Consider the following 27,375-nt stretch of genomic DNA (forward strand, 5'->3'; position numbering starts at 1 on the left):
GAGAGAGAGTGCTCCCACTGAGACACAGAGAGAGAGAGAGAGAGAGAGTGCTCCCACTGAGACACACAGAGAGAGAGAGAGAGAGTGCTCCCACTGAGACAGAGAGAGAGAGACAGAGAGAGTGCTCCCACTGAGACAGAGAGAGAGAGAGACAGAGAGAGAGAGAGAGAGAGTGCTCCCACTGAGACAGAGAGAGAGAGAGAGAGAGAGAGTGCTCCCACTGAGACACAGAGAGAGAGAGAGTGCTCCCACTGAGACAGAGAGAGAGAGAGAGTGCTCCCACTGAGACAGAGAGAGAGAGAGAGTGCTCCCACTGAGCCACGACTAACACCCGATCATGACTCTAGATTATTTCAGTTCTCAAACGGTCAGTTACTCTCATGGACAAGTCCCAGCTCCCCATATCATCCAGGGTCCCTCTCCTAGCCTTGGTAGTCACGGGAGGTATCGGTAACATGCCCCTGTACCTGCCCTGGGAGTGTTTGATGGGACAGTGCAGAGGGAGCTTTACTCTGTATCTAACCCGTGCTGTACCTGCCCTGGGAGTGTTTGATGGGACAGTGTAGAGGGAGCTTTACTCTGTATCTAACCCGTGCTGTACCTGCCCTGGGAGTGTTTGATGGGACAGTGTAGAGGGAGCTTTACTCTGTATCTAACCCATGCTGTACCTGCCCTGGGAATATTTGATGGGACAGTGTAGAGGGAGCCTTACTCTGTATCTAACCTGTGCTGTACCTGCCCTCGGAGTGTTTGATGGGACAGTGTAGAGGGAGCTTTACTCTGTATCTAACCTGTGCTGTACCTGCCCTGGGAGTGTTTGATGGGACAGTGTAGATCAGGGGTTCTCTGAGGCCACTCCTGTGTTATAACAATTCCCCGGACACCCTGTAACACAACACAAGTATTCATTGGCTGTAAACTCTTTGGGACATCCTGAGATCACAGAAGCCTCTCTATAAATGCAAGTCTTTCCATTTCAAATCACTGTACTTTATTTTTTGAAATAAATAGTTATTTGACGATTAAGTGCGGTAATAGTATGTTTTAAACACCCTCCTCCTTGATTCTGCAATACAAGAGGCCCAGTGACCTCACAAGCTGCCTTGTGGCCGCCTTCCTTCCAGCCCACATGATCTGCTCACTTGAGCAAAGCCCCGATCCCAGGCGGAGGCAGGGAGTGCACTGATTGGCCCTTTATCGCCCCGCCCACCCCGCAGCCACCAATCGGAGAGTGAGCAGAGTGCAGTGGGTGGGGCTGACCTTTGATTGACAGTTTGAGCTCCCGCTCGCGGCGCTCTGAATTTCGCCCCAACAATGGCGGGCGGTTGGAGGCGGGACCTGGGCCAAGCGGATTGGCTGCTGGCCTTTGATTGACGGTTGACGGGACCAACCCCCGGGGCCGCGGGCTGTCTTGCTCAGTGGTGCCGCCTGGTGTGAGGGCGAGCGGCGGCTGGAGCTGCGGGTCCCGCAAACTGCGCCTGCGCACTGCTCCTGTTCCAGTGGGAGAAAGTGTTCAACGGGCTGGGCTCCTGGAATTGGGAATGGCCCCACCCTCCAATAAACCCCAGCCTGGATTTGTAGGGGGGAAGGGGGCAACAGGCTGGATGGAGATGATGGGAATCTGGATCAACCCAACTGGCAGCGAGCGAGGGGTGGCTTCCGCAGCCTTGGCCCCATCGTGCCCCACATCGCTTCCCCCACGGCTGCTCAATGGGAACTGAGCCGGCGCCCGGTGTGAGGGCTGCTTGTGAGAGAAAGAATGAAAGAGGGAGAGAGTTTCTGGGCCCACCCCTTGAAACCTTCTCACGGACCCCGGTTGAGACCCTCTGATTGACAAGAGGTGCTGCAACAACTCGCCAAGGCTTCTTTGACAGCACCTCCCAAACCCACCACCTCCACCACCTAGAGGGACAAGGGCAGCAGGCGCAGGGGAACACCACCACCTCCAAGCTCCCCTCCAAGTCACACACCATCCCAACATGGAAATATAGCGCCGATCCTTCATCGTCACTGGGTCAAAATCCTGGAACTCCCTCCCTAACAGCTCTGTGGGAGAACCTTCACCACACGGACTGCAGCAGTTCAAGAAGGGGGCTCACCACGACCTTCTCAAGGGCAATTAGGGATGGCCAATAAATGCTGGGCCATCCAGCGACGCCCACATCCCATGAATGCATTAAAAAAAATTCCTAACTGTCATTAAATATAGGAATACCATATCTTCTCCAACTTTGACTAGTTTATCCTATCTGATATAAACCAACCCCACAGTCACTGACACCAATCTCCTCCTGCCTGATATAAACCAACCCCACAGTCACTGACACCAATCTCCTCCTGTCTGATATAAACCAGCCCCACAGTCACTGACACCAATCTCCTCCTGTCTGATATAAACCAATCCCACAGTCACTGACACCAATCTCCTCCTGCCTGATATAAACCAATCCCAGTCACTGACACCAATCTCCTCCTGCCTGATATAAACCAATCCCACAGTCACTGACACCAATCTCCTCCTGTCTGATATAAACCAATCCCACTGGCCCAGAAAGATTAAACTCAGCCCATTATTTGGATTGGACTTGTCTCCATTCCCATGCCGAGGGGATTGCTGTACCAGACGGGAGGGGCAACATTTGGGGACTCTCGATTCTCCACCAATTCCCATTCCCCTTCTTTCTGGTGGATAATGGAGGTGCCACTGTGTGTAATGTGCAAGTCAGTAAGAATTGTCAGTGAGGATTAATCAGCACTTTCTAATTGGAGATGTTAATCAGTGGAACTTTTCAGACAATAAATTGTAGATTTTGTACCAAAGGTCAAATTAGGGTTAAAGTAAAATTCATAATTTTATTGTCAAATAATTTCTTATGAAAGTCCTGAATTAAGGGGAACGATCACAATGATTCTTAAAGGGACACTCCAGCCCCAACAAGTCAATCAGCTATATATCCAGAATATTTAACTCCAGCCAGTTATAGGGTTATTATCATCAGCAGAAACAAACTACAACTGTCAGAATGAACATGGTTCAGTCCTGGCTGTAATTAACAGCAGCAATAACATCAGAATCCAACCCCTGCAGTTACTTGTGAACTCGCTGGTGTCTCAGCAGGTTGGATGACTGAGTGAATCCCTTCCCACACACGGAGCAGGTGAACTGCCTCTCCCCAGTGTGAGCTCGCTGGTGAATCAGCAGGCCGGATGACTGAGTGAATCCCTTCCCACACACAGAGCAGGTGAACAGCGCCTCCCCAGTGTGAACTCGCTGGTGTGTCCGAAGGCCGGATGAACAAGTGAATCGCTTCCCACACATGGAGCAGGTGAACGGCCTCTCCCCAGTGTGAACTCATTGGTGTTTCAGCAGGCTGGATGAACAAGTGAATCCCTCTCCACACACGGAGCAGGTGAACGGCCTCTGCCCCAGTGTGAAGTCGCTGGTGTGTCAGCAGGTTGGATGATTTAATGAATCCTTTTCCACACATGGAGCAGGTGAACGGTCTCTCCCCAGTGTGAGTGTGCTGGTGTACAATGAGATTGGATGAATACCTGAACCTCTTCCCACAGTGAGAGCAACTGAATGGTTTATCATCAGTATGAACTCGTTGGTGTTGAATCAGTTCCTCAGAGCTTTTAAAGCAGTTTGCACAGTCAGAGCATTTAAAAGGTCTCTCGTCGGTGTGAATTCGCTGGTGTCTCAGAAGGTGGGCTGAATTAGTGAATCCATTCCCACACACGGAGCAGGTGAACGGCCTCTCCCCGGTGTGAACTCGCTGGTGAGTCAGCAGGTTGGATGACTGAGTGAATCCCTTCCCACACATGAAGCAGGTGAATGGCCTCTCCCCAGTGTGACTGTAGCAATGAGTTTCCAGCTAGGATGGGGAAATGAATCCCTTCCCACACATAGAGCAGGTAAACGGCCTCTCCACGGTGTGACTGCATTGATGAGTTTCCAGCTCAAGCAGGTAATTGAATCCCTTCCCACAGTCCACACATTTCCACGGTTTCTCCGTAGTGTGGGTGTCCTTGTGTCTCTCCAGGCTGGACGATCGGTTGAAGCCTCATCCACACACACAACACGTGTGCGGTTTCTCCTCGCTGTGAATGGTGCAATGTTTTTTCAGGCAGTGAAACTGGTAAAAGCTCTTTCCACAGTCAGTGCACTGGAACACTCTTACTCGGGTGTGTGGGGCTTGGTGCTTTTCCAGTCACACTGATGTTGAGGTGATGTTTGGTTTGAATTTCCTGTCTGTAAACCCACCCTTTCTAATACCCTGTAAAAGGAGTTTACAAAAGACATCACTGTAAGTAGAAGATAGAAATTCAGAACAGACAATTCTAGTTTCTATGGAACATTTTTTCCTCTCTTTTTCCCCAAAGCTGTAAATCCCCATCCCACACACTCTCCCTCCTCCCTGTGCTGAAATCCAAACTCACCTCCAACATTTTTCCTTTCAATCGACTTTTCTTCCTCCCCCTGAAGGTGTTGACTCTGATGGGTCCAGTTCTACACTCATGAGTGACTGGAAGCCAGCACCCTGTGGGGCCTGGACTCTGTCATAAAATAATGGCTTCAGAAGAGAAATTGAAGAAACTATTTAAAAGAAGGTGTGTTGGTGAAATGTTGGGCGGGTGCTCAGCATCTCACACATTGTGTAAGATTAACATTCCACATGTCTGAACCTTTCATTCCGTCCCTGATTTGGGCATCTCTTGAGCTGGCACTTCTTGTCCCATTATACCGAGTTGGTGCAACAGGAGAGCCAGGGATCAGGGGGATATTGGACAGGAAGCACACAGCATGGACATTACACTGCAGGTGGGATATGTGAGAGCGTTACAGTGAGGGCTTCGGGCACTTTATTAAACACACACAGCAGAAGCACATTAATCTGATGGGACACATGAGCAGTCAGCGGTGTGGAGCCTCCTGAAGTGTCTGGCCCCTTTCCAGCCAGTATTTACAGGAGCTGGGACACAGAAAGAGTCTCATTAAAATCACTGATATACTTGTTCACACAAATCAACCCCCAAAAAATGCTGAATGATTTCTCCCAGACGCTCCCTGACCAGTCACCATTTCTCCTCCATTTACAGATGCTCACTGACCAGTCACCATTTCTCCTCCATTTACAGATGCTCCCTGACCAGTCACAGTTTCTCCTCCATTTACAGACGCTCCCTGACCAGTCACCATTTCTCCTCCATTTACAGACGCTCCCTGACCTGTCATAATTTTTCCTTCATTTACAGACGCTCCCTGACCAGTCTCCATTTCTCCTGCATTTACAGATGCTCCCTGACCAGTCACCATTTCTCCTCCATTTACAGACACTCCCTGACCAGTCGCCATTTCTCCTCCATTTACAGACGCTCCCTGACCAGTCTCCATTTCTTCTCCATTTACAGACGCTCCCTGATAAGTCACTATTTCGCCTTCATTTACAGACACTCCCTGACCAGTCTCCATTTCTCCTCCATTTACAGATGCTCCCTGACAAGTCTCCATTTCTCCTACATTTATAGACGCTCCCTGACCAGTCTCCAGTTCTCTTCACTTACAGACGCTCCCTGACCAGGCTCCATTTCTCCTCCATTTACAGACGCTCCCTGATCAGTCACTATTTCGCCTTCATTTACAGACACTCCCTGACAAGACTCCATTTCTCTTCACTTACAGACGCTCCCTGACCAGTCTCCATTTCTCCTCCATTTACAGATGTTCCCTGACCAGTCTCCATTTCTCCTCCATTTACAGACCCTCCCTGACCATTCATCATTTCTCCTCCATTTGCAGACGCTCCCTGACCAGTCTCCATTTCTCCTCCATTTACAGACGCTCCCTGACCTGTCACCATTTCTCCTCCATTTACAGACGCTCCCTGACAAGTCACCATTTCTCCTCCATTTACAGACGCTCCCTGACTCACTTCTTGTCTGTCCCGGAGTTTGGCGCTTTGTTGAGATTCGGGCCGGAGCGAAACGGGAACCCACGGGTAGGGGCGGATAATGTTCACTGCTCTTATAATCGGGCCTGGGGCCGCACTCGGGGTGCATGAAGCCCGCGTCCCCCCGGAGTTTGTTAACCCGCCTTCACCTGCTGCAGCCTCTCCAATCCATGGGTACTGTTCCAGATTCCATCGAGTGGGAATGGAGCAGTGAATTAAAATGACAGGCGACCGGAAGCTCGGGGTCACCCTTACGGACTGAACGGAGGTGTTCGGCAAAGCGGTCACCCAATCTGCGTTTGGTCTCCCCAATGTAGAGGAGACCGTTCCCACTTGGACCTCACCATCCTTGGCCTCTTGCATTGTTCCATGGAAGCTCAACGTAAACTCGAGGAACAGCACCTCATCTTCCGATTAGGCACTTTACAGCCTTGTAAGATTCGAAATTTTTTCATTATATAATCACACGAGACAACAGGATTAATAATACAGCTTTATTGACCAAAAAGAAGCTTGTACAGACAAAACCTTTGATAAAAGGGCACACAAAATGGCCGCCGGACCTCGTGATCAGTTTCTTGGACCATTTGATTTCTGTTACTGCAAGCCAGGCAGGCTTGTGGATTGAGAACAGTAAGCCCACGAAAGCCAGTATCGGGAAACCAAAACTCAGGGAAATGGGCATACATATTCAATTGGATTCTAAGTACAAGACAGTTTCAGGCAAACAGGATGGGGCCCATCAAGATATGGGCGGACAATGCATGAACACTTAAACCCATTTAATGTACAAAGGAAAAACCGTTTAACAGGCATCAAGGGAAATCTCCAGACCGATCAATATGCGAACCGAGTTACGGTGACAAAGTAAAAGACATTATCGGCCAGGAAGGCCAGTTAAAGCTATCACCGGCTCCCGTTACAAGACAAAGCGCCCCTGCAGAGTTTTCTGCCCACCAAAATTATTACAAAGACTGGACTATGATCTGGCGGGAGATAAGGCTGGCCCAAAAGGGTATAACTATGGATTTTGAAAAGTCCATCAGCGCCGCTTCTACCTCGGTAGCTTCGGAATTCGATCAGGACGTTTCAGACGGACATTTCGGAAAGGACAACGTGGTCGGTGTTCAGCCAGACAAGGCTCGGCCGCGACGAGAAGACGACGAGAGTGGCCCGGGTACCGTTGTCGGGAGATCATCGACGACCCAGGCTGAAGAAGAAGACACCCTCAGGGAAACCGACGATCCAGGCCGGAGGGAAAGGACATTCCGGGCCTAGCACTTCCGTGCCTCAACATCCCATTCTCGAGGTGTTTTCCTGTTCCATGAATCAAAATCCACAACAGACTTAGTGGATTTCAGCCATGACGAGCGCTCACCGAGGCTGTGTCCATTGCCTCATCGCCTGAGAAAGAGAGAAAAACAAGCTGCGCCAGAAGTTTCCAAATCCACGTGACGACGGAAAGCTGTGCCAAAAGGCTGCGAACCCCTCCTTTTCGCGAGTTTGAAAGTGGTGAGCATGATCCCGAGTTCCTCAAGTCGAAACTTAGTTTAGGTATAAGGGGAGGGAGAGGGTAAGGGTAATCGTAATGTGTTTCCCCTTTTTCGATGTGCCGTGTGTTTCCCATTTTCATGGAATCAAGTTTATAGATATGTGCATGCTTGTAGTCACCTTGATTTGTGCTTATGATATGTATTTTGTAATGTTGCAAACTGTTTAATAATAAAAGCATCCATTTCGTGCTATTCAACCTGGTCTATTGAGTCTTTCTCTGCACTACAGTTCCCTGCACCTAAGTCCAAGGTCTAGAACCGTAGGGAAGAGTGGGTCGAACCACTCAAGGGTAATTATTGCACGAAGCCTGGTAGGAGACCAGAACGAGCAAGAGAAACCCCCTACAGAAATGGCGACCGCGGCAGGACCTTGGCAGCAGGAATGTAGCGTGTTAGATCAAGGTTTAAATAAACGAAATGTGATGGATGAGAGGATAGCGGATTATGTTTTTGGGAAGGTAAACCTTACGAAACAATGGATATCTGACCTATTAAGGGATAGGCACCCGCTAGATGCAGCCATCAAGTGGACAGAAGGCAAAGAGCACAAAAGATCTGTAGAAAAGGCGGTCTGGCTGATGTGTTACAAGAAGCAAGTCCAGCTTTTGGACCAGGTCATTGTAGCACAGACAGCCCAGATAAAAGGGCTGCTTACAGAAGTAGAGGAAAAGGTTGCGGGAGGTCAGAAACTGATTCAATCGCTCAACGCGCTGAATCAGGAACGTCAATCCGCAACCCACCGCCATGAGACCCGGATAGAGTATTTGGAATGTCAGGTCATTGAGGCCAAGGCCAGTGAAGGTAGAATGAGAGAGAGGTGTTTCCGCCTAGCCAAGCAGGTAGCGACACAGGAGGAAAGTATCTTGGGGGCTAGGGCAGCCTATAAGATGGCCATGCAGGATAGGTCTGAGAACACCGATCATAGCGCTTGCCACCGGGAGCTAGGGGACCTGAGAACGGCCCTAGCCAAGGCAAACGGATTGGTGTGTCTCATAAATTGCTGCTGTTCTCCCTGGACAGCTCACTCCTCCAATGTCTCCCTGACGAGAGCAAGAGAGGGCGAAAAACGTACGAGGAGATACGGAATGAGATCCTGGAGATTATAGGGGAGGGGGATGGAAGTCCGTTCCTCCGATTGGAAAGGACAATACAGCTAGCGGGAGAACCCCCACGGGTTTTCGCCGGAAGGTTGTGGCCAGTGTACCGGCGCAGCTGCCCGGGAGGACCGGACCGGGACACGCTAAATGATGGCCAAAGGGCTCATTGGCTCCGGTGTCTGGTCGCCAATTGCTTGCCGTCGGTGAGGGAGCAGGCCAAGGCATGGTTTGACCCCACTAACCCCCACTCCACAGAGGAAGTAGTACTTGATCAGCTCACGATAGGTTACAGGAACAACAAGAGTAGGAGTGTGCCTTCCTCAAAGGGAAAGGTGCATGAGGCGAGGCCTGCAGCTCCTGCTAAAAAGGAATGGCATCAGGAGGGGAATCGCGCCCCCCAAGCCAAGAGCAGTTGTTACGGGTGTGGAAAGGAGGGTCATTGGTGCCGGGACTGTAGAAATCTGTGGAAGGATAATAGAGGGAAATTTCCCGCAGTCCAAGCCCAAGCCCAGACTGCTGCCCCAGCACCAGCCCAAAATCAAACCGTAGCTCCCGCCCCAGCACAAACCCAAAGCCAAACCGTAGCCCCTGCCCCAGCACCAGGAGCTGGTGCAGTTGTGGATCCCGCCACGATTGAGTCGATTTTACAGACAATGCGGTCCCTAATGACCTCGCAGGGGAAGGTGGCAGTTGTCAACAACCTTGTTGCTCCCGCAGCCCCAACCGCAGCGCCCCAATGACTGAAGCCCGCGCAGCCCGTCTACCTGTGTCCGCTCCGTTATGACGCGTGGAGAAGACCCGTTGTGGAGATGGAGGTGGAGAAGGAAAAGGGTAGTTACCTGTTGGATACGGGAGCATCATGCACCGTGATCCACACAGCTAAGCCTTTTGCCTCACCTCTGTCTACCCAGGCTCCATTCTCAGTAGCGGGTTTCACAGGCAGAGAACAGGCTGGCGCGTACTCCATCCCGCTCTCCATTCATTTGGGAGCACTCCACACCACATGGACGTGCATCCTATTGAAGTGGAATGAGTGGGATGGGAAAGGCATCCTCGGGGCTGATTTCCTGGTGGAACACGGGATCCTCGTGGACCTTAGAAATCACTGTCTCTGGGGAGCCGAGAATGGATTAGGTAAGGTAGTTGTGATCCCAGGGAAGGGAGAAAAAGGGACCCTGTGCACCATGAAGCCGTCAGGGGGTTACGACCTCGAGCTTCTGGTCGCGGACGTCCCAACGGACTTGCAAGCATTTGTGTCGGACAATCTGACCGCGTTTGCTACCCACAAGCACGACTGTGGGAGGGTCACCGGGTTTGAGGTCAGCGTAGACGGGGACCCCATGATCCGGCCCCAAAAGCAGTATAACTTCCCCAAGGAGGCAGAACCCGACATGGAGACAGCAATATCTTCCTTGGTGCAGCAGGGCGTATTGAGACAAATAGCCACTCACGTGAACTCCCCATTATGGCCGGTAAAGAAGCCGGACAATTCATGGAGGGCCACGGTGGACTATAGAGTCCTCAACAGTAACATCCCAGCCTGCGGACCCACGGTAGCAGCAGTTGCCGACCTAATAGGGAGTATTCCAGCCTCCACGACCACGTTCACAGTGTTGGATATCTCGAACGGTTTTTGGTCCATTCCGTTGCGGCGGGAGGATCAGTACAAGTTTGCCTTTACTTTTAAATGGCAACAGTACACTTGGAACTGCTTGCCGCAGGGTTTTCACAACAGCCCCAGCATTTTCCATCAATGCATGGCGGGAAGTTTAAAAGAATTTAGCCAGCCCAATCAGATAGTGCAGTATGTGGACGACCTACTCCTGTTCACGGACTCAAGGGAGGAGCACGGCCCACTATTAGCCGAATTATTGGAACTGCTGGAAAGGGAGGGTTTCAAGGTAAACCCAAAGAAGGCACAGATCAGCCAGCAAGAGGTGAAATTCCTGGGTCTGGCCATCCGCGCCGGAGAAAGGGCCATAGATAAGGCTAGATGGGAATCGGTGCAAGATCTACCGATCCCTAACACAGTAACGGGTGTAAGGTCCTTTTTGGGGTTGACCGGGTACTGCAGGGATTTCATCGAGGACTATGCAGCCACAGCAGCCCCGCTACTCCGACTCTTACACAAGGGAGTCGAGTGGTCTTGGGATGAGGGGTGTCAGGCAGCATTCGAGAAGTTGAAAAGGGATCTGCAGACCGCGCCAGCCTTAGGGGCCATAGATGGGGGAGAGGAGTTCTTCCTGGAAGTAGCCGCTAGTGGGGATAGCCTGAGTGCCATGCTGCTCCAGGAGCGACACGGCAAGCTGAGACCAGTGGTCTATTCCTCCAGGGTACTCACGGATGTGGAGAGGAGTTTTTCCAATTGCGAACGGCATCTCCTGGCCACGCATTGGGCTGTGAACAGATCAGTGATCTTCACAGGAACCTCTCCCATCACCCTCCTCACCCATCACACCCCCACAAAGATGCTTCTGGATGGAAGGATTAAGGATGGGACTGTAAGCAGCGCCCGGATTGCACTCTGGACCCTCCTCCTTTCCCAGATGGATCTCAAAGTTAAAGGTCTCTGCGAGCCGAAGCTCGCAGCCAACATGGTATATCCCGGAACAGCCCATCGGTGTTCCGTCGAAGGGGTATGGGAGGTTAACATAGGTTTACGGGCTGGGATACACCCCACAGGCCACGAGATCTATGTAGACGGTTCCAGCACGGTATCTGCTGGCGAACGACTCACAGGGTGTGGAGTTTATGACCCTGCGGCAAACATTGCCTTGGCAATTAAACTCCCCAGCACGATGAGCGCACAGCAAGCTGAACTGTCCGCAGTGGCGTACGTGGTCACCCACCCCGAAATCTTCCCGACCCCATACACTATTTGCTCGGACAGCATGTTCACGTGCAATTCGTGTACGGAATACCTCGCCATCTGGTCCCGCCGCGGATATACCTCCGCGGACGGACGGCCTTTAACAGCTAAGCCCTTGCTGGAAAAGATCCTGGCAGCTGTGGGGGAGGAAGGGGAGGTGTTCATCCATAAGGTGAAGGCTCATTCCACCACAGAACCCCGCGGCCAGGGCAACCAGCAGGCGGATGCGCTAGCCAGGGAGGGTGCCCGCAACGGCATTCTCTGGGACCCCTATGGACCCGGACCCGTGGCAGCGATCCGAGACAGGGAGGGGACTCCAGGGAACACAGGGGTGACACCGCCCCTAGACCTAAAAACCGTCCAAACCCTGGATCCCGCCCTCAAAACGGTACTAAAAGCCATTGTTGAGGGCAAGCAGGTAGAGGGTCCGTACAGTTCAGCAGCCCTCTCAGTCAAGGAAGGCATGCTGTTCCGAGAGGAGCAGTGGGTTGTACCGCAGCAGCACCGGAGGGAATTCCTTCAACTGGCCCACGAGGGTCCAGGGGCAGGACACCCCGGGCCTGAGGTTACTTGGCAACGGGTAGAGCAGGCGGGATGGTGGCCGGGACTTAGAGACGATGTCCGCGAGTTCTGTGCGAGCTGTCTTGTGTGCGCTGCAAACAACCCAGACCCCCAGAAAAGGAAGGTGCCCATGGGACACATCAGGAGGGTAGAGGGACCGTGGCAGTCGATTCAGGTCGACTACATAGGGCCCCTGCCCGCCGCCCAGGGCGGGTATAAGTATTGCCTTGTTCTGGTGGACGTGTTCACCAAATGGGTAGAAGCTTTCCCGTGCAGAACAGCTACGGCACTGGGTACTGCCAAGATCTTGATCCGGGAAGTGTTCTCACGGTGGGGACTCCCCCGTTTTGTTGAGTCCGATCAAGGGAATCAGTTCACCGGTCAAGTGATGCAGAACACCCTCGTGCTCTTGGGCATTGAAGAGAAGTGGCACGTAGCTTACAATCCCCAGTCATCCGGGATTGTTGAGCGCATGAACCGGACCCTCAAGGAAAAGCTGAGGAAAGAGACAATGGGCTCACCCCAGAAATGGGCGGAGGTCCTGCCTTTAGTCCTCATGGGGGTCCGAGCCAGCCAGTCCAAAAGTACGGGGTACTCCCCACACGAATTAATGACTGGAAGGATCATGCGAACACCCACCCATGTACTAGCCCCGGTGCTCACTGAGGGCCAACTCCAAGAGGTGAAACGAGACAAGTTCGTCCAGACCCTTTTGGAGCGCCTGAAACAGATTTATGGGCAGGCGGCTGGGAACATAGGGAGACAGCATCAGGGCAATCGACTGTTGCTGGAACCTCGTAAGAAACAAGAGTGGGAAGTCGGAGACCAGGTCATGGTTAGGAACTATGCCCGGGTGGGGAGTTCTGAACCACTGTACATGGGGCCTTACAGCATTGTAGACAAGGCCAGCCCCATGGTTTATGCAGTGAAGGTGCCCCGACATACAAAATGGTTTCACATTAACCAGTGCAAACTGTTTAAGGCGGGTGCACAAGGGCCAACAACAGTGGCCAGGTCTGAGGATGAAAATCCCCAGCCTGCGACAGAGTCACAGACCACACAGGCTGGAACAGTGGCCTGCGTGAAGGGAGGAGTCATCCCATTGGAGTGGGAGGTCTCCCCCCTGATTTGGGATTCGGACGGGGAGGAGGCCGAACAGCTCGACCCCGCCCTTGACCCGATCACGGAGGAGGATGAGTCAGAGGACGAAGATTCCGCCCTCGACTCAAGCTTAGGGGAGGTAGGGATTGGGGGAGGAGACTCACAACCTGTAGGGACAGGTGAGGTAGAGTCGGGTACCACAAATCCCGGCCCCGGGGGGGCGGAGCCAGAGGGAAGGGAGCCGGAGCCGGCAGCTGTGGTGGGACCACAGGCTGTGACGGTGAAAGTCCCAACCCCCGGTCCATCAGCCCTGGGAGCCTCACCCAAGGCAGCCCCTCGTAGGTCGACTCGAAAGCCCCAGCCCAGAAAGCAATGGTCCAACTCTCCCTATCTTCCCCAACCTCGATACAGAGCAGCCCGAGAGAGGCACGATTCCCATTCAGCAGAGACAGGCTGCGGGGGATCAAAGCCAAAGGTCAGTGCAGCCCCACCACAGGAAGCGGCGCGCTGCAGCCCTCACAGGAATTAGGTTGGCCGCCCGAAGGAGGGCGGCGCTGTATATAGGTTCAGGTGATGATGTCAAGTATAAGTCATTTTAATGTCAGTTTAAGATGGGAAACGTTTGAAATGACGGAATGTTTGTAGAATAGTTTTCAAAGCCTGCCCAGTATGTGTGGTTGTTTGGAAGCGGGGTCAAGGGACCCGCGCGTCCGTTTAATTAAGCCAGCACCTGTTGGGAGCCTGGCTACATCATCTTGTCGATTACAGGAACCAGGGATACAATGGAAAGGATTCTCGTAGGGATCGCGGTGATCGGGTGCGGGCTGGCCTACCGGGGCCGCACCAAGGACGTCATCGTGTTTGGGTGTTCCGGGGACACAGCCCCCATCGCGACGGATGGGACAGGGAAGCGAGAGGTTGAGGAAACCGCCACCTACTTCCACCAAGGGAGATGGCCAGGATGGCTGGGGACAAATTCTACGGAATACTCCAGCAATTTCGGTTTCGCCTACCAAGAGACTTCATTAATGTGCCCTCGGGTGAGGATCCTTGCACCCAGAGTCAGCGTTACCGTGGGAAAGAAGATCTGTTTGGTGTGTAATGGGAACGTACCACTAAGTCGATGGTGGTTACGAAAGCTGGGAAAGGACATGAAAAACTCTACTATCGAGTGGGAGCGACTGGGTAACAATACCCATCGGACAATTACGGGGACTCAAGGACAGTTACGTGTGTGTTGGGACAAATGGTGGGAACCAGATGAAGGAATATATGTCTGTATGTGGGGTTCAAAACGCGTCTGCCCCAAGGGCGTATCCATCTTTATCCAGAGGCAGTGGCAGGACGAAGGAAAGGGGATGAGATGGGATGTCAGCACTCGGGCGTGCGGAGCCCCATACTCCCCGATCCCGGTAAACGCCACTGAACTCATCACCCGCCCACGCAAGCCCCTGCCCACGATTCCGGTAGCACTAGCCCAGAAGGAAGGGTGCCCCACCACCACAAAGGGACCTGGGAACAGGTTAGTATTGGTACCCACCAGTCAGATGCTGTACCAAGGGACACACTACGTGGTGGCCTCAGTGATTTTAAACCTCACTGAGGTACGATTGCTGGAGTGGTGTCCCAGAGAGACGGAACAGTTGTACCAGGTACTGTTAACCCGAATGTTCAGACAATTTTACGAGTTTGACTTTGCCGACATCGACAAGGCCAAGTTATACACCACACCACAGGAAGTTTTGGATCGGGTAGGGAGGCAAAGAAGGGGTACTGTAAATGACATCTTCACTGCTTTTAACACCGGAGCATCTGTTGTCAACGCTCTAGACAATGTGGAGCTGCAGACACAGATCAATGGTTTAAAAACCCAGTTGAGGAACATACTGACAAGCGAAAATAAGGTAGTGGGTTCTGAGCTGCATGAAGACCAAGCCATGACACTACACTTAAAGGAAATAATTGCCGAGCTGGAGAAGCACGCCAGGACAGTAAATGCGCTCATTAAGGAGGATCGGAATGCGTCCGATCAGGCTGCGCAGAACGAGGCTTGTGTGCTATACGGGGCGTGGCTACTGGGCGAGGGCCGCAGTAATCTGGAGGATTTAAAACAAGATTTGGTCCCGTCCTGGATCAGCAACAAGCACTTGCAAGCGCTCCACCCTTTCGAGAACGCATTAAGTCCGTGCCAGCTCAGACTAGCCGCAGAGGCGTACCCAGTCCCAGTGGACTGCGGACGCTCGAATCACACTATCATGGGAATCGTAATAAGGATGCCGGTGTTGGGTCCCGCAGCAAGGCCCACCCCGGCATATAGGGTGGAGAACATTGGAGTCATTCAGGGGGGTGCGCACATTCGTTACGCAGTGGTCCCGCCTTATGTCATCAGATGGGAGCGTACGATGACAGGCACCGACCTCTCGGGGTGTCGTAGCCGGGGAGCACACATCATCCTGTGCCCCCAGCATTTGAATGCCTTTTTGAAACCACAGTGCGGGTTCAGAGCCGCTAGCGCAAAGCCGATAAATTGCACCATGGAGGCAATGGCAAAGGACCATGTGCCCCCGCAGGTGGCATACATCGGAGGTGGGACATACTGTGTCACCACTGCAGCGCCTCACTACCGCCATGGACAGCACGAGGGGTGTCCGGTCAGTGATAGCAGTTTCTGTTTCAAACCCAGGGCTGAAGTTCAAGTGGCACAACAACGGATTGTCCCCATTCCTGCACCCTCCACCGTTCATCTCACTGTAAAAGAGAATTTCACGGACTTGCAGCGATTTGTCGCGCATTTTGGTTATGTCATTCCCCCTCTCCCCGAACACCTCACCAAGATTTTAAAAGCCGTTATAGTTTCACAGAAGCATTTCTACACACTGGAGCAGAAGACAATAGAGATAGGGAAAGACATATTGGACATAGTCACCCCACCATGGTGGGGCCTGTTCACCAATATAGAAATCCCGGCCTGGATTAGAATAGCATCCCACATCCTAGTAGTGTGTCAGGTTTTAATTGTAATATTTTTATTGTTCGTGCATTGCAAGAGAGGCAAACACCTCCAGAGGCACGAGAACACAGGAGAATGGAGAGAACGCTATGTACGAGTGGGGGAGGAGGACACCCCTGTGTAAACAGCTAGCGTTAAAAGTTATAAGCATCCCTCCATTTTTAGATTTTCAGATACTGCAGGGTTTAAGTGTGTGAATATTGTAATGTTATAGCCGTTTGGTGAAGTTTGTTTTTTTGATTAATAAAAGGTGTATACAGGTGGTGCAAGGAGCATTGGGCCCTTCACATCTGAAAAGATTTAGTGTGTTATAGTTTAAGGTAATACTGCCTATGATTGTCCAATTGTACACAAGGTAATTTTCTGAAATGGGAACTGCATGTGTCATGGGGGTCATGGATAGTTAATTACCGGGAATGTTTGGACGTGAGGAATCGGGAAAAATTTGCTCACCAAGGATTATTGATACTGTAAGCAAGCTATCAGTATCACGGGGGGACTGTAAGATTCGACATTTTTTCATTATATAATCACACGAGACAACAGGATTAATAATACAGCTTTATTGACTAAAAAGAAGCTTGTACAGACAAAACCTTTGATAAAAGGGCACACAAAATGGCCGCCGGACCTCGTGATCAGTTTCTTGGACCATTTGATTTCTGTTACTGCAAGCCAGACAGGCTTGTGGATTGAGAACAGGAAGCCCGCGAAAGCCAGTATCGGGAAACCGAAACTCAGGGAAATGGGCATACATATTCAATTGGATTCTAAGTACAAGACAGTTTCAGGCAAACAGGATGGGGCCCATCAAGATATGGGCGGACAATGCATGAACACTTAAACCCATTTAATGTACAAAGGAAAAACCGTTTAACAGCCATCAAGGGAAATCTCCAGACCGATCAATATGCGAACCGAGTTACGGTGACAAAGTAAAAGACATTATCGGCCAGGAAGGCCAGTTAAAGCTATCACCGGCTCCCGTTACAAGACAAAGCGCCCCTGCAGAGTTTTCTGCCTGCCAAAATTATTACAAAGACTGGACTATGATCTGGCGGGAGATAAGGCTGGCCCAAAAGGGTATAACTATGGATTTTGAAAAGTCCATCAGCGCCGCTTCTACCTCGGTTGCTTCGGAATTCGATCAGGACGTTTCGGACGGACATTTCGGAAAGGACAACGTGGTCGGTGTTCAGCCAGACAAGGCTCGGCCGCGACGAGAAGACGACGAGGGTGGCCCGGGTACCGTTGTCGGGAGATCATCGACGACCCAGGCCGAAGAAGAAGACACCCTCAGGGAAACCGATGATCCAGGCCGGAGGGAAAGGACATTCCGGGCCTAGCACTTCCGTGCCTCAACATTCCATTCTCGAGGTGTTTTCCTGTTCCATGAATCAAAATCCACAACAGACTTAGTGGATTTCAGCCATGACGAGCGCTCACCGAGGCTGTGTCCACTGCCTCATCGCCTGAGAAAGAGTGAAAAACAAGCTGCACCAGAAGTTTCCAAATCCACGTGACGACGGAAAGCTGTGCCAAAAGGCTGTGACCCCCTCCTTTTCGCGAGTTTGAAAGTGGTGAGCATGATCCCGAGTTCCTCAAGTCAAAACTTAGTTTAGGTATAAGGGGAGGGAGAGGGTAAGGGTAATCGTAATGTGTTTCCCCTTTTTCGATGTGCCGTGTGTTTCCCATTTTCATGGAATCAAGTTTATAGATATGTGCATGCTTGTAGTCACTTTGATTTGTGCTTATGATATGTATTTCTTAATGCTGCAAACTGTTTAATAATAAAAGCATCCATTTTGTGCTATTCAACCTGGTCTACTGAGTTTTCTCTGCACTACAGTTCCCTGCACCTAAGTCCAAGGTCTAGAACTGTAGGGAAGAGTGGGTCGAACCACTCAAGGGTAATTATTGCACAAAGCCTGGTAGGAGACCAGAACGAGCAAGAGGAACCCCCTACAGCCTTCCGGACTCAATATCGAGTTCAACAATTTCAGATCATAACCTCGGCCCCTATTACATTTTTACTTATATTTTTTATCCACCCCTTTGTTTTGGTTTTTCCCTCCCCCCACCTTTCCTTTTTTTTCTCTCTCCCACATGGCAGCTGTCTCTCATTCTGCTAGAACATTTCACACCTAATCTGAGCCGTCTTTTGTCTCCACTAGTCCTCTCACCATTGTAATGATATCAGCAAATAGTAGCGCCAGACAGACCTTACCAGAAGGTAGGCGCTGACCTATTCGTATGTCAAGGGAAGGACTATCTTGTAGTCACAGACTATTACTCCCTGTATCCAAAGGTTTGTAGACTGCACACCACCACTGCAGATGCTGTGATAACATGTATGAAAGCCATATTCTCCAGACATGGCGTGGCAAGCGAGGTCTTCACAGACAACGGACCCCAGTTTTACAATGCAAGTTTCCGACACTTTGCCAAAGAGTGGGACTTTGTCCACACAACGTCAAGTCCTCACTTTCCACAGTCCAATGGACTAGTGGAAAAATCGGTCCAGACAGTGAAAAGACTGATGTACAAGGCAAAAGACAGTGGAACTGACTTCTACCAGAGCATGCTTGTATACCGCACAACGCCGCTCGAGTGTGGTATGTCACCAGCCCAACTCCTTATGGGACGTCGGCTAAGGTCAAACCTACCCATCCCGGAGAACCTCCTGAAAACAAAAGAGGGGGAGAAAGTGAGGAAGTTCAAAGAACAACAGAAAGAAAAGCAAAAGTACTACTATGACAGAGGAACACAAAACCTACCTGAACTCCACACTGGTGACCAAGTAAGGTTCAAAGACAAAACAAACATATGGACTCAGAAGGGAACTGTCCTGAGTGAAGTTCAACCAAGATCATACACCATTCAGATAGATGAGGGTGCTGTTCTGCAAAGAAATCGTCGAGATCTTCTCATGGGACCAGCCACAGCAGGTCAAAAGACTGATACTGTTGAACAACCTGATCACACAGCTGAGAAATCATCATCTGAGGCAACAACTCAGATTCAAGGACAATCAATCCAAAAATCCTCAAGACACGTGAAGCCTCCTGAGAGACTCATTGAGCAAGTTTAAGGACTCTTGTTATAGAAGGAAGTAATGTTATCTTATTCTTTCTTCAAGTTCTAGTGAATTTACATATTTCATGTGAACACACAAAACAAGGTTAAAAAACCTTGATCATGATAATGATAATGTAAGTTCATTAAGTGTTACAGTTAAAATGCAGAGTAATACAAAGAAAACATGTTGTTAGATAAAAGTAGAATACTTTTGTTTTAAGAAAGGGAGATGTAATGATATCAGCAAATAGTAATGGTATTTGCCTATTTGATTATGATGCCTTACCAGCATATTTGCCTGATTGATTATTTATGCCTGACCAGCAGAGGGCATGTGACCGAGACAAGCAGTTTAGTTTAGTTTTGGTTTCATTTTAGATGGATCTCTAAGATGGTGTCTCCAGTAATGCTGTTAACAGAGTTGAACAAACTTTAGATTAAAATACATTTTCTTTCATGAATGTGTCGTCATTGAACCCACATACAAATTAATACAACCATCTCGTCTCGTTTTGAATACCTCTTAATGTCTCTTCATTTCTTTTGTTCTCTCCCAGCCCTGCATTTCGATCTATTTCATTTCCTTTCCTGTTTTGAAAAAGGGTTAGACGCGAAACGTCAACTCTAATTTCTCTCCACGGATGTTGCCTGGCCTGCTGAGATTTTCCAGCATTTTCTGGAGATATTAGGACTGTTGTCTAACACAATCCAAACACAGTGATACACAGACAGATGGGCAGGTGTCGCTTCACATCGAATCCTTTCAAGCCTCACTAAAAAGTGGCAGACTGGCAATCATTGTTCACTAATGGAGTTGTGATCTTTGTAAATTAAGAAAGGAAATGCATGGAAATGTGTCAAAGAGTTGATTAACAGAGTGAGGCATCATCTCCCTTTGATTTCTATTTCTGACACCAGGCAACAGAAAAAGGTCATTACAACACGACATAAACAGACTCTTCAGGTGTGAGACATCAGACTTCAGAACAACACGTCTGCCAGCTCTGGCCACAAACCTCAGTACAGTCAACCTTTCAGCAGCTGCAGCCCTGATTAAATAACTAGTAGTTTAACATGTCTAGTAGAGCTTTTGTATCAAAATAGAAGAAATGTATTTGTGACACACACACAATTAATAATTAAATCACAATGTGATTGTGAGGATCGATTATCGCCTCTTGATACCTTCCGTGCCCACCGGTCGGGGAAGGTATCAAGTGAACCGGTGGACACCGCCTGCTCCCTCTCCAGGGCCGCCCAGGCAGGGACAAGACCATGGGAGAGAGGCAGGCAGCCAGAGTGACCCCCCCCCATGGGCCCCACCCATCCTGGGCCTACAAATTGCTGTTTTCGCCAGGCCCAAGAGCAGGTTCAGGAGAAGATCCTCCGACTTACCCGCCCCCCTCCGCACCGGGCGGCCAAAGATTAGGAGCGTGGGGCTAAAGTGTAACCAAGAGTTGAGGAGCAGCCCCTTCAGGTAACTATACAGGGGCTGCAACCTCTCACACTGAATATATACACGGCCCATGGACTCCTCTAGGCCGCAAAAAACACATCTGTCCTTGGAGTCTGGAAAGGAGCTTAAAAACTGTTGCACACGACAGCTCCTCGTAACAGTCTCCACCCCAGATCCCCAATGGTGCAGGGAAGGACCCCCGCATAGAGAGCCCTCCACTGGGGAACCTCGCCTCCGCCGAACAGCAAGATGACCTGCCCGTCTGATTGAGATTGGGCAATAGACTAAATTAATCAATAAATGATACAGAAACCCGAGTCCCCGGGTCCTCAGCCCTGGTGTGAAGTACGCTGGCCACCAATTTGCCGTTACTAACTCGCACCTCAGGCCCCGCCCAGTCTGGTTTAATGACTAAATGTTTTCTAACTCGGGTTCAGGCCTGTCATTCTGAGGGAAACAAGGCCTCATTTATTGGTGCGTCCCACCCGAGCGGCTGTTAATGGCTTTAATAAACTGGCAGCAAGGTTTTTTTAAAGGTGGAAAGAAGTGAAAAACACCACCAGCGATGCCTCAAAACTCACAGACAGAGAAATCCACTTCATCAGCGCCCCTGCCACAGGACTCAATATCCACCCCCTCCACCACTGGTGCACTGTGTCTGCAGTATGTACAGTCTACAAGATGACCACGGTCAGGCCGTGTGGAGTCAAAGGTCAGGCAGCAGAATGGATGGAAAGATCGCAACAAACTTCCCTTAACTCCAACCCTCTGATTTCTGTTTTGTAGCCAGCTTTCCATCCATTCTGCTGCCGGGCCCTTCACTCCACACGGCCTGACCTTGGTCATCTTGTAGATCTTACAAACTGTTATGGATAGCAAGCTGGTTACAAAACAGGAAACAGAGAATAGGGGTTGGGAGTAGCTACTCAGACTGGCAAAAGGTGGGAAGTGGTGTTCCACAGGGATCGGTGCAGGGATCACTGTTCACCATTTACATAAACGATTTGGACTTGGGAATCTAATTTAAAAATTTGTCGATGACACCAAATTGGGAGGTAGAATTAATTAATAGGATTACACAGGATATACGGCACAGAAGGAGGTCATTCAGCCCAACCAGTCCATGCCAGCGTTTATGCTCCACTCGAGCCTCCTCCCGTCTTTCCTCATCTAAATCTATCAGCATAACCCTCGATTCCCTTCTCCCTCATCTGCTTATCTAACCGCCCCTTAAATGCATCGATACTATTCGCTTCAACCACTCCCTGTGGCAGTGAGTTCCACATTCTCACCACTCTCTACGTAAAGAAGTTTCTCCTGAATTCCCTATTGGATTTCTTGGTGACTATCTTATATTGATGGCCTCTAGTTATGCTCTTCCCCACAAGTGGAAACATTCTCTCTGTATCCACTCTATGAAAACCTTTCATAATTTTAAAGACCTCTATTTGGTCACCCCTCAGCCTTCTTTTTTCAAGAGAAAAGAGACCCAGCCTGTTCATCCTTTCCTGATATGTATACCCTCGGAAGCAATGGAAGCAACATGCGACAGACAGAGCTAAGCGATCTAACAACCATCGGATCAAATCAAAGCTCTGCAGTCCTGCCACATCCAGTCGTGAGTGGTGGTGGACAATTAAACAGTTAACAGGAGGAGGAGGCTCCAAAAATATCCCCATCCTCAATGATGGTGGAGCCCAGCACGTGAGTGCAAAAGACAAGGCTGAAGTATTTGCAACTATCTTCAGCCAGAAGTGCCGAGTGGATGATCCATCTCGGCCTCCTCCTGAGGTCCCCAGCATCACAGATGCCAGTCTTCAGCCCATTCAATTCACTCCACGTGATGTCAAGAAACAGCTGAAGACACTGGATACTGCAAAGGCTATGGGCCCTGACAACATTCCGGCAATAGTACTGAAGACTTGTGCTCCAGAACTAGCTGCGCCCCTAGCCAAGCTGTTCCAGTACAGCTACAACACTGGCATCTACCCGGCAATGTGGAAAATTGCCCAAGTATGTCCTGTCTACAAAAAGCAGGACAAATCCGACCCGGCCAATTACCGTCCCATCAGTCTACTCTCAATCATCAGCAAAGTGATGGAAGGTGTCGTCGACAGTGCTATCAAGCGGCACTTACTCAGCAATAACCTGCTAACTGACGCCCAGTTTGGGTTCCGCCAGGGCCACTCAGCTCCTGACCTCATTACAGCCTTGGTCCAAACATGGACAAAAGAGCTGAACTCAAGAGGTGAGGTGAGAGTGACTGCCCTTGACATCAAGGCAGCATTTGATCGAGTGTGGCATCAAGGAGCCCTAGCAAAACTGAAGTCAATGGGAATCAAGGGAAAAACTCTCCATTAGTTGGAATCATACCTAGCACAAAGGAAGTTGGCTGTGGTTGTTGGAGGTCATTCATCTCAATCACATGACATCACTGCAGGAGTTCCTCAGGGCAGTGTCCTAGGCCCAACCATCTTCAGCTGTTTCATCAATGACCATCCCTCCATCATAAGGTCAGAAGTGGGGATGTTCGCTGATGATTGCACACTGTTCAGCACCATTCGATACTGACGCAGTCCATGTCCATATGCAGCAAGACCTGGACAACATTCAGACTTGGGCTGACAAGTGGCAAGTAACATTCGCACCACACAAGTGCCAGGCAATGACCATCTCCAACAAGCAAGACTCTAACCATCTCCCCTTGACATTCAATGGCATTACCATCGCTGAATCCCCCACTATCAACATCCTGGGGGTTACCATTGATCAGAAACTGAAATGGACCAGCCATATAAATACTGTGGCTACAAGAGCAGGCCAGAGGCTGGGAATTCTACGGCGAGCGTCTCACCTCCTGACTCCCCAAAGCCTTTCCATCATCTACAAGGCACAAGTCAGGAGTGTGGTGGAATACACACCACTTGCCTGAATGAGTGCAGCTCCAACAACACTCAAGAAGCTCGACACCATTCAGGATAAAGCAGCCCGCTTGATTGGCACTCCATCCACCACCTTCAACATTCACTCCCTCCACCACCGGCGCACTGTGGCTGCAGTGTGTACCATCTACAAGATGCACTGCAGCAACTCGCCAAAGCTCCTTCAACAGCACCTTCCAAACCCGCGACCTCTACCACTTAGAAGGACAAGGGCAGCAGACGCATGGGAACATCACCACCTACAAGTTCCCCTCCAAGCCACACACCATCCTGACTTGGACCTGTATCGCCGTTCCTTCACTGTCGCTGGACCAAAATCCTGGAACTCCCTTCCTAACAGCATTGTGGGTGTACCTACACCATATGGACTGCAGTGGTTCAAGAAGGCGGCTCACCACCATCTTCTCAAGGGCAATTAGGGATGGGCACTAAATGCAGGCCTAGCCAGTGACGCCCACATCCCATCAATGAATTAAAAAAAAAAGCCACTAACCTTTGCCATGGCCAAGACCACCGAACCGTGGTCATCCCGACAACAACGTCAACTGACCTACATCTCTGAATTCACCACAGATATTCAGCACATGGCCGGTAAAGACAACCTGGTGGCAGATTGCCTCTCCCGCGCGACCGTTCATGCAGTCCAGCTGGGCATCGACTACGCCCTCATGGCAGCAGACCAAGCCTCAGACCCAGAAGTGCAGGCTTACCGAACCAACACCACTAGCCTCCAGTTAGCCGACGTCAGGTTCCATTCGGCAGATACCACGCTGCTGTGTGACGTCTCCGTACGGGACCCTCACCCTATCGTGCCGGTCGCCTGGCGCCGCAAGGTGTTTGACGCCATACATGGGTTGTCACACCCAGGAATGAAGGCTTCTCAAAAGCTAATGTCACCTAGGTTCGTTTGGCAGGGCATGCATAAGGATGTCCGTGACTGGGCCAACACCTGCGTGGTCTGTCAAAAGGCCAAGGTACAGCGCCACATCAAGGCTCCATTGGCCACCTTTACAGTTCCGGAGCGACGGTTTGACCACATTAATGTGGACCTGGTAGGACCATTCCACCTTCCCATGGTTTTATACACATCCTGACCATGGTAGACCGCACCACCAGATGGCCAGAGGCAGTTCCCCTGTCATCCACTACTTCGGCAGACGTGGCCAGGGCGTTCATTTCTTCCTGGGTTGCACGTTTTGGAGTGCCGGCTGACATCTCTTCGGACCGGGGACCGCAGTTTTCCTCCGAACTCTGGAATGCAGTGGCTCAGGGACTCGGCGTCAAATTACACCGCACTACAGCCTACGACCCGCAAGCGAACAGTCTATGTGAACGTTTTCACAGATCGTTGAAAGCCGCACTGAGGGCCAGTCTCCAAGACGCTGGATGGGCGGACAAGCTGCCGTGGGTCCTGTTGGGCCTTCGCACGGCCCCCAAGGAAGATCTTCACTCTTTCTCGGCTGAGCTCATTTATGGTCAGCCGCTGCAAGTTCCGGGGGATTTCCTACCAACACCAACGGAGCCATGGTCCGTGTCAGGCTAGCTTATCAGTCACCAGGAGGCAGCCAGATGTTTCGCACCGGTTCCCACATTGCATCATGGGCTTCGGAACTCTCACGTTCCAGCAGAGCTGAAAAAAGCTGAATACGTGTTCATCCGCCACGGTGCACATCGGGATCCGCTCAAGGCCCCATATACTGGTCCTTTCCGCGTGTTAGAGGCAGGAGACAAAACCTTCACGGTGGATGTCAGTGGTAAACTGGACCACATTTCAGTCGACCGTTTGAAACCAGCACACTTGGACCTTGACCGTCCCGTTGAGACCGCACAGCCGCCAAGACGAGGTCGGCCGCCCACCATTGTCACGCCAGAACAAGTGCAACCACCCGCCAAACCGCCCGCCGTCCAGCAGCTTCCGCTTCGGGAGTACAGAAGTCGTTCTGACAGGCTCGTCAGACTCCCTCACCGTTTGACTTTTTCCGTTAAAGACAATTCTGGGGGGGGGGCGCATGTGGCAGAGCCACTGAGGGACTCTGAACAATTGTACATAATTCCCTTTAACGATGTGTTAGCTACAGCCTAAATCTGTACCATTGTATATACTGTTTGCATGTACAGGGCGCGGTCCCTTTAAGAGCGTGGGCAAACGCGATGACGTCATGCCGCTGATCACGTGATTACCCAAGCGCGGGAAAAACGTGATGACGCCATCTATGGGACCACCCAGGCAGTCCTTGTGGAGCCTCCAAACTGTTAAGACCTGTATTCATAGTTCTCTTGCATCAATCTGTTTAAACTAGTTTAGTTTGGCATTAAAGACCTTTTGATTGATCGCCTGAGTCGACCTCCATTTCTAGTTAGGAATTCGACCATTCCTACAATATAATATATATCTCCAACTTTGACTAATTTATCTTATCTGATATAAACCAACCCCACAGTCACTGACACCGATCTCCTCCTGTACCCCACCTAGACTCGCACCCTCCAAGTAATAAGTGACCTTGTAGGAGTCTACGTACTCCTAGCAAAAAACACTGAACTCGGAGAGGTTCAACAGAAAAGGTTTAATTGTTGAGGCTGCATGCTGAACACAAAATGGAGTCAGAGACTACACAAAGTACAACTCTCTTTCATCAGGCGGTCTGCCCCGCGGTGGGGGTTGGCCGACTTGAATGGGTTCGTCGGGCTCTAGGTGCGCCAGCTTGAGCCGGTCGACCGACACCTTGTCAGTTCTGCCGCCCACTTCGAGGAGGAAGAACTTGTTCCCTGTCTGGAGTACCTTGTAGGGTCCGTCGTAGGGGGGTCGTAGAGGTCCTCGGTGGGCATCATGGCGCACGAAAACAGATTTGGCCATGTGCAGGCTAGGTGGTACGCGGGTTGCTGGTTCGCCGTGCCGGTCGGTGGGTACCGGAGCGAACTGTTGTGCTCGGTTGGCGAAAGCGCGGCGTTGCTGGTCAGCCGACCAGGGGGTCGTGGCGGTGGGCAGGAACTCTCCAGGTACACACAGCAGCTGGCCGTACATGAGTTCCGCCACCGAGGCTTGCAGGTCTTCCTTGACCGCGGAGTGTAGGCCGAGTAGCACCCACGGGAGGCGGTCGATCCAAGCCTCGTCCTTGAGGCTGGCGCAGAGGGACGCCTTCATGGACCTGTGGAATCGCTCGCACAGTCTGTTGGCTTGGGGGTGGTAAGCCGTGGTGCGGTGAACGGCCACCCCGAGGTTTCGGGCGATAGCGGCCCACAGATCAGAGGTGAACTGCGGGCCTCTATCTGACGTCATGTCGGAGGGGACGCCGAACCGAGCGACCCAGGTACCAATGAACGCCCTCGCGATGTCGGCGGTGGTGGTGGACGTCAGTGGAATGGCCTCGGGCCAGCGGGTGGTATGGTCCACGATTGTCAGCAAGTGCATGTGACCTTGTGATGGCGGCAGGGGGCCGACGAGGTCAATGTGGACGTGGTCGAACCTTCTTTCTGGCACGGTGAACTCCTCGAGTGGGGCTTTGACGTGTTGGTGGATTTTGGCACGTTGGCAAGTTATGCAGGATCTGGCCCAGACGCGCACATCTTTGCGCAGGCCACACCAGACAAATTGGTTGGCCACCAGTCTAATGGACGCGCGGGAGCCGGGGCGTGATAGGCCGTGGATGATGTCGAACACCCGTTTCCGCCAGGACGCCGGGACTATGGGGCGGGGTTGCGCCAAGGAGGTGTCGCATTTGACTGTGACGGCGGATGGGCCGCAGGCGACGTCGGT

General features: G+C 51.1%; 1 pseudogene; it reads right to left on the minus strand.

Annotated features, from left to right (window-relative positions):
- Window positions 1-2,839: 2,839 nt before the first annotated feature.
- On the minus strand, window positions 2,840-4,693 carry LOC147119332 (uncharacterized; annotated as a pseudogene).
- Between the last annotated feature and the right edge of the window lie 22,682 nt (window positions 4,694-27,375).

This window comes from Somniosus microcephalus, chromosome 4 (assembly GCF_052327205.1).
Source record: "Somniosus microcephalus isolate GS21.2 chromosome 4, FLI_Smic_1.0, whole genome shotgun sequence".
Taxonomy (NCBI): domain Eukaryota; kingdom Metazoa; phylum Chordata; class Chondrichthyes; order Squaliformes; family Somniosidae; genus Somniosus; species Somniosus microcephalus.